The 8,520-nt window shown below is 40.1% G+C and overlaps 1 long non-coding RNA gene across 1 annotated transcript; it reads left to right on the top strand.

Annotated features, from left to right (window-relative positions):
* The first annotated feature begins 1,342 nt into the window (after window positions 1–1,342).
* On the top strand, window positions 1,343–6,419 carry LOC309690303. Its single transcript, XR_014271700.1, has 3 exons — window positions 1,343–1,523; window positions 2,681–2,817; window positions 5,179–6,419. It is a non-coding gene; the product is annotated as an uncharacterized lncRNA (long non-coding RNA).
* Window positions 6,420–8,520: the final 2,101 nt, after the last annotated feature.

Raw genomic sequence — 8,520 nt, 5'->3', positions numbered from 1 at the left:
GCAAAAAAAAATGGGTGTGGGGGGCAGAAGTGTCAGTATTTACCAAAACAGGTCAGCACATTGTTTGCTTGTTTTTCAAGACAGGAAGTAAAGGTTTCAAGGATGCTGCCATGGTACGCTCTTTTTCACATTAATGAGCTTTCATATAATATAAATGACAGAAACACAAAACAGCATTGCTTGTTGGCACTGCATTTATAGGGCATTATGCGCTACCAATTTTTGCAGACTTCACATGCTTCATTGTTTGTTGCATGAGAGACTGTAGAAGCGTGCAAAATGAGTAATAAAAAGTAGATAAACAATAAATAAATAAAAATTTAAAACACACAAGATTTTATTATTAAATATTTTAAAGTTGCTCTGATAATTAGACCACAGTAATGCTAGCATCTCTGATTATTTAATTATGAGTTATTATTTATCACTGACTCTCTTTCAAAATGCCTTTTGTGCCCAGTTGTCTCCTTGTCCCCAACCAGGCCGGCCCTCCCTGAGCCTGGTTCGGCTGGAGGTTTCTTCCTGTTAAAAGGGAGTTTTTCCATCCCACTGTCGCCAAAGTGAATGCTCATAGGGGTTCATCTGAATTTTGGAGTTTTCTCTGTATATTATCCTTACTGACTTACTGCTGAATTTGGCTGTCCATGTATAGAGAAGTTATTTACCATGGCAATGCTAAATAATAAGATATCTAATCCGAGTTTTTATAATCTGTATTAAGGGTCACAGAAGTGACAACCAAGTTAGGCTTTAGTCACGCTTTCTATTAAAAAAAGAAAAAGTGAAGCCAGTGCAGACATGCTTTAAGACCTACCATAGAACCAAGTCCACCAGAGCTTATATTATATTTTTACATGCTGTAGTACCATTTTTTGGAGCATTTCAAGTTGCTATACATCAATACAACCATTATAGCCCAAATTTTAATAATATGCATTAAGTGCATAGCATAGTAATTACATAAATTGCAAAAACGTGCAATAAACTACAAAAAAATTTAAAATCGTTTTGGTTTTTTTAACATATATTTCTAGTTAGAGAAATTTAAGAGGCTTATCCCGCAAAACTGTAAATACAAAAAAGTTACACAAAATAGTTTCCCACCACAGGAAATTTATTTCGAGTGTCTTCATAGTTTTATTTTTGAAATACACCAATTTTTATATACTGCAGGAAAAACGAAAATAAGCATCCCAGAAACGACACAGAAAGTCATAAAGTCAAACATAACTTTTAAAAACACCAGTATAGGCTTATAAGGACCTGAAGGTAAAAAAAAAAACAAAAAACTACATTTCCTCGAAAACAACATCACTTCCGGTTTCAGGCAGGTAATGGCGGACATGCGATAGTTCGCGCTGACGTCTATTCCAACGTAGGAGGTGTTATGAGCAGCTGATCGGATTGGCAAAGCGTGTTTCTGGAATATTATGTTTTTGTTGCTGCAAGTGCTTTTTATGCAGTTTTTGCAAAGCTATACGTGGAAGGAAACCGTGACCTAGGACAAGCTGATGGCATAAGATGTAAGTACAACTCCTCCGGTTTCATATGCAAAAACATTATTGCGCTAGCTTACATGGTTGCAGTTTTACCGGGATTTAAAAATAGTTACAAAACAGAGCCTGCTCCAACCGGCTTTAAAGGGTTAATCTGACATTATTTCTAATAGCCAGCAGTTTTGAGGAAAACCTGCCTATTTCTTATTTGTTCTGTGACCACACTTTTTCTGATGATTTTACGGTTTCAGTTGTATCAAGGCAAATTTAATACGGGACAACATTCATGTTGCAAATACTGGTCCAATAAAGAAAACCGGGCTTTGTGATTAACAAGGTGCTAGGATGTGTGGGTTCTCAGTCAGAGACACCCCTTAACTGGTCAAAACACCAAGTTAGCCAAAATCCTCAAAATTAATGGCTTCATGTGAGTGAGGCCATGACATCAAAGTGGTTACATCTTTTCTATACAGTCTGTGATTAAAGTCATGTCACATTAATATTAAAAAATATTGCTTTTGACACTGCAGGTCTTGAAGAGGAATATTTTTTGCAGTAAATACCCTCCCTCTATGTTTGGCACAAAAATGAAGGCCCTAGTTTTCCAACAATCTGGAGGATCTCTTTCCTGCCTCACGTCCACAAACGAGCTTCCTTGTTGGACTAAATTTAGCCTTGGTCCCCTCTGGAGGATGGAGCAGGTGGAGGTGACGGGGGCCTTGGCCTATTCTCACAGGACAGACGGGTGAACGCCATGACCAAATCCCCGGACCTCACAACCTAGTTATAGGTTATGGAGCTGATAATGAAATCCCCCACCTCAGCACATATACAAACCTCTAAAAATGAGACTGTTATTGCTTCAAACTGATGGTTACAATCTGTGCCACGCTATGTAACAATCCCCAGCTGAAAACAACAGATTTCACTGCCAGACTGTAAAACCACTTATCAAAACTCTTCCGCATCACCACATGAAAACCTCTAACCATGCCTCAATATTTTGAGACTTGCAATATGTAATTTGAGACCAGCCATTGTGGACAGAAAGTCTACAAAGTTCCTTATTGTCCTCTATAGAAGACAGGAAAACACAAAAGAAGCAGCGACTTCACCTTTCTGTCCCGATAGTTTGAATATCTACTACTAAACATGATGTCTATCCCCATTGTGTCTTATTTCAGAAACTTGCTGATCCCCATATTGCTGCCCTATTCGCCAGGATGACATCATTGGCTCAGAGTGCCAACTGTGCTCAATAAAGAGCAGGCGTGTTTCAGTGTGGGAGTGCCTCTGCTGCTCTGAGACTCATATGAAAGACGTGAGTGAGAAGATCTTTGTACTAAATTAGTCGAGGCAAAAATTTGAGAGCGTTCTTGTCACCCTGTAATTGTAAAATTAAATTAGAAAAGGTCAACTGCTGCATGGCGATAGTATTTATTGTAAAACAGCTCGCAATGTTGATATGCTGTTTGTAATGTATGCATTCATAATTTGTGGGTGTTAAAGATAACAGTAGCTCACGTAGTTCTTCTGTGAAAACTTTAATCATCAGTCAAATCTGAAACCAATATAGTTTATATTTTCAAATAACAGGCTTTTCACAGCGATAGGCAGTTGTAGACTGTATATAGAAGATGAACTTATCCACTGACATCATCTATTGGCTAATGAATGCTTTGTGAAAATTTTGAAGCTCGTGTTAATGGGTAAGTTATCCGCTAACACTATCGTGCTTGGTTAGCACCCAGCTTTACTGGTGCATCCCACAGACACACTAAAGACAAAAGAGTCAGATTTCACTGAGCAAAACTGGTGCACAGACTTCTTGGACAGGCTGTAAGTAGAATTAACTACACAACAAGGCACCAAGACGACAAAGGCAAGAGATCAGTTTGAAATAGCTGAGGTGAAGCCTAGCAGACAGTTAGCAAGGCATCCAGCTGACACCCAAAGCAGCCACGCTTCTAATGATTTTAAGCCTGAATGCAAAATAAAAAGGCGAGTTTAAAAAAAAAACATACTGCTGCCATGAAGGGGTAAATTAGCTGAAGAGATATGTCTGTGAAGCTCCTTTGACTAGCTGAAGAGACCAAATCAAGGGTTTTGTAACATGCTGCAAAGATTTTGGGGGGTTTTCTGTTGTAAATCTGGATATTCCAACATACTGCATTAATATTAAGCTTCAAAAGGAAGCTGAGGTATATGGATGGGTCAGCAAAACATATGATTAACACAGAAGACAAAAGGTTTATCATTAGTGAAATACAAGCAAAAGTCAAAAATGAGAACTCGTGGTGTGCAGAAATGTTTCAAGCTATTACTATTACACCACATTTTAACATTTTGGGTTTTTTTTATATGTATCATACTAAATAAAGAAGATCAAGTATGTCCTTTTGTTTGCATTCTAGGTTTCGGAATGTGGATTTTGTTACCCTAGCTGTTTCCTCTTGCTTCCAATCCTGGAAGAAAGGGAACTACACTAAGCTGTTGGCTGCAACCCATTATTTAATGTTCGGTTACAGATTAACTCTTAGCAGGAAGCAAAGGCTCAAATTTTCCAAAACGTTGAATTATTCCTTTTTAACTCATTTGTTTACTGGAATTTTTTGGACCAGACTGTTGAGTCTTATATATAACCATGTTAACAATAGACAATAGAGCCAAAAACCAATTCACACAGACTGTGGCACTCCCCAGTCCACGGGTTTTTTTATACTAATGACAGTTTGTGCATGGGCTTTGTGGTGTTATAGTAGGACCAATATTGTGTAATTAAACTGACTTGCCCCTCAGAGCCCATCCCCTCTCTCCACACCACTTTCTCTGCCCTCAGATCACACCACTACTACTTTAAAGACTACCTCGCCTCCTTCTTTTGTGTGTGTGTGTTTCTGGCTTCCTGGCAGTCTGTCTCTCTTATTCTCCTTGCTCTGCCTTCTGCGAGCACTTGTGCTAGCACGGCAGTTTGGACGATGGTATAGCGGGTGTGTGTCAAACAGCACCTTCCCTCTGAGAAAAGAAGCAAAGGGAGGGCTGCAGGGAGGTGGTGTGTGTGTGTGGGGGGTTGTAGTGAAGGGGGCTGCACACACACTCATACACATAGCACAAACACACACACATACACTGCATGGTGATGTCATCTAAAATGACATCATCCCATGGAAGGGAGCCAAGGGACCTGATGGGTTAGCATCCTCCAGTGAGTTACAGGGAGAGAGCTAGAAAGAAACACACACGCACAAACACACACACACACAGACTTGTAAATAAAGAAAAAGAAAAACAGTAATGGGCGCTGCAATACACATTGTCACAGTGAGGTGAATTTCCATTCTTTGTCTGCAACAAGACTGCTTCTTGTTATTGTTCAGTCTTCATAGAGCCACGCGTCTCTCTTTTAGGAATATTTTCTTCATTTCCATTTGCAGGTGTTATCGTCCTGAGGGAAGTATGCATGAGCGCTGCTAAAGTGCAGCTTGAGTGCAAGTGAATCAATACCAGAGCGCTAACACAAACACACGTAAATACATAACACACACACAAGCCCGTGCATTGCAGAAGTGCATTTACAGTAAATCAACACGTGTTACATGCATGACAGTATGCTCACATGTGTACACACATACTCAGGCTCACAAATAAACACAGTCTTTTCACACATTGTGTTTCTTGGTAGGGACACCTGTGTCTCTGCGTGTTCCCATTGTCGTCCACTTGGCTGTGCTGTGCTCCACACTGTGCTCCCAGCATGTCCGCCATCTGAAACCAGACACCTATGGACCAGCATCCTGCTGGAGTGATACAACTCTCCATCTCTGGAGCCACCACCGATGCCAGGGATGTTCCACTGGGCACACACTGATGCTTTTCTAATCTATGACTTGCTGTTTGTTAGCAAAGTTGTCATTATCAGAACTTTGTTTCTGGTCAGTTCTTTTGGAGGTTTTAATGAACCATGCTGTGTTTACTTTTTAGGGAGTATCAAAAGATGAAAGCTTGAGTTTCTAAGACATGATGATTCAGTCTTCCTTATCACTCAGTCCTGTCAGAGGGAAACTGACTCAACAGTATAAATAGAGAGGCACGTAGTGTGGAACAGAGAAGAGCAGGGATGAGAGATAGGAGGGAGGGCTCATCGTGATGTGAGGGTGTGAGTCCACACAATGGCAGAGAAAATTTGGTCAGGGATTATCAAACAAAATAACTGGCAAAGATGAAATTGTAAAATTCTCTTTTCCCCATGAAGAGCATCTATTCTTGGCAAGGTTATTACTCACAGCCATGTATCAATAAAGACCAGCAAATGCATTCAAGGGCAATGGGCTACACAGAATGGATGGTCTTGTGCTCTTTTTTTTCAACTTCAGCTTTAACTAACTTATTAAGATACACTTGGAACAGAGAAGAGGAAGCCGGCAAATTTAGTGATTACTTCCCCTTCAAGTTGTTGTGTGGTCTGTGGAATGACTGCTTGCATGCTAGGTATTATACTGTACTTAATGTATGAACAGCACTTAAATATAATTCTACTTTTGGGTGTCAATGACTTTATGAAAACGTAAATGTTTACTTCAATAGGCATGTTTTCCACTGCCATCCCACTCCACACACACAGCCTATTTTTGATCCTGTTCGGCGTGCCCTTACCCGGTCCAATCGCCATCCACTCTTTCCTACCTTCTTTCTTTTCTCCGCAGTATTGGTATGGCAACATTGGCAAAGACACACTCCTACTCTTTTCCGATCTTAGTCATAGGCCTCACTCATGAGGCACCAGCTGAAGTCCTCCAACAGTTGATATGTTTGGTCACTTCCGTATAGTTTCCCTCTGTGCCTTTATCAATCTTGCGCACACAAGCACTACTGTACAAATGCAAATGGCGCCTGAGTCCTGCTCCCGAGTGAGAATAAAGAGGAAACACGATTCGGTCTAGGGCAATTTGAGCCAGCTCAGAGGGTAAGTTACTTTTGCATGCATCTGTGTAATATTGGGTTCGCATACAATCCTGCAGTAACACATTTTTATGTTTCTCTGGGGTCTAAGTTATCTGTTGATTCAGAATGTTTTGATGGACTGAAGAGAGAATAGGACATGGAACTCAACACCCCGCACCAACCCTCACTAACCCCGTACTCTGAATATGGGACACATTGAGGGTCTACATGTGTTCCACTTCCTGTCAGCTTGTGTCACATTATGCGTTTTTCTATTACATAACCCCCTTTGAAATATAAAACACATACGTAATAAGGAAATGCTGGAAATTTTGCAATGTACGCGTGATAGTTGCACTCACACTCGCACAGCTATAAAGTGGGTAATCCCATGCACCAATACCATACACAGCATATTGAAGTCTTTGTTTTCGGTACACATGTGTACACATAAATGATGACACATGGTCCTTTATATTGTATATCACACACATGCTTATTTGGCATTTGTTTCTGTAGCTCATACATTAACTTTTAACTTTCCTTTCTTAAATTCATCTTCTTTTGCATGAAGTTCTTGCTCCTGTGATGGAGTGTGTACCTGTGTGGGAGAGCCCCGCACAGCTGCGCTTCTGAATTAAACAGCACTACTAAATACAGGAAGTGCTGACTGGGTCATACCAAGTTTTGTTTGTCTCGTTTAATCCAAAAGTTGTTGTGGATTCGATTGCAGTTACGTTAAAGTAACATTGAAACTAAGCTTTGTTTGTTTGTAATTAGATGATCTGCTACTGTGTGTTATCTGTGTGTCTGGTTTGTAGGTGTGGCCAGCCAGTATTTAAGTTCCCCTTAGTCAGTCAGTTGATGAGTTGGTGAGCAGTTAGTCATGTTACTCTGATACCTTATGCTGGTGTCACATTGTAACACCAGTATAAGGTTAGTTTGTCCTCTTTTAAAGGCCCAGAACTGTGACTCTCAGCATTTTTGGGTCAAATAAAACCAGTTTGTTTTAACTACTACGCTGTGCTCCTTGTGCCAGCTCAACCCTTCGCAGTATGTAACAGTATTGAATTACACTTCATCTGTCCTTGAATTCAATTTCCTTCTCACAGCTATGATGAAGTTGTTTCAGTTAAAGCGTGAGCTACAAATAAACTCAGCTTCATGACCTTTTGTTTTAGCAATTCTTCAGGGACTGCATATAAGTTCTGATATTAAGATTTTATTGGTGGCTTTTAAAGTGCATTGACTTCAGTTGGAGGAGGGGGAGTTGGTTACAGGGCCAGATGTGCATGTAACTATTGTAAGATGGGTTTGTAAAAACTCCTCTTAAAGCAGCTGGAAACAGTGCAATCACTGTAACTTGCCTCTATATTATGCAAGACTTCTGCAAAAGGATACATTTTTACAGAACAATCTTTTAAAATTAGTTAGTAATCTTTTAAAATCACAGTTTATTATACTACATAGCACTTTGTTTTATCGAATCCTTGGATTTCATTTCATTGTGAGTTTATTCTATTTACTACATCAATTTATTTCATATAATGCTCATTTAGTTATGGATACAGCTGTAGAAAAACCTAAATCCAGTCGAATCATTAATGAGCGGGATGCTTAAATATTCAGATTCCGACCAACTGACAGTTACTGCATACAGGACATCTCTGGATGTAAGTTTCATTGGAGACAAAAAGATGGAGAAACCTTCAAACTTCGGCAATTTGCCAATATTTAAAAAAAAAAAAAAAAAACATAATTGGAGGGGTCCAGTGGAGGGCATGCTCTCGACTAAATGGCCAACGGTTTATTTAAGGGGACAAATAGGTCAAACACTCTCTAATTATCCCTCAATGGAAGGCAAGGATTTTCTCCTTTTTTCCCTCCTTTTCTTTCCTGTGTGTGAGAGCACAGCATCGTTCCAACTCACCAACCAGCGGTCTCTGTTGACCTAGTTCTGCTCTGGACACAGGGTGCTGTAGAAGGGCCAGGCCTCACCCTCTGTCTCCACTGTGGGCCGTAGACACACACACACAGCCTGGTACATAAACATAGTGAGAGAGAGATGCTATATGCACTCCCA

This window comes from Aulonocara stuartgranti (genome assembly GCF_965226115.1).
Source record: "Aulonocara stuartgranti genome assembly, chromosome: 16".
NCBI classification, from domain to species: Eukaryota; Metazoa; Chordata; class Actinopteri; order Cichliformes; family Cichlidae; genus Aulonocara; species Aulonocara stuartgranti.
This window is presented reverse-complemented; position numbering and strand designations above follow the sequence as displayed.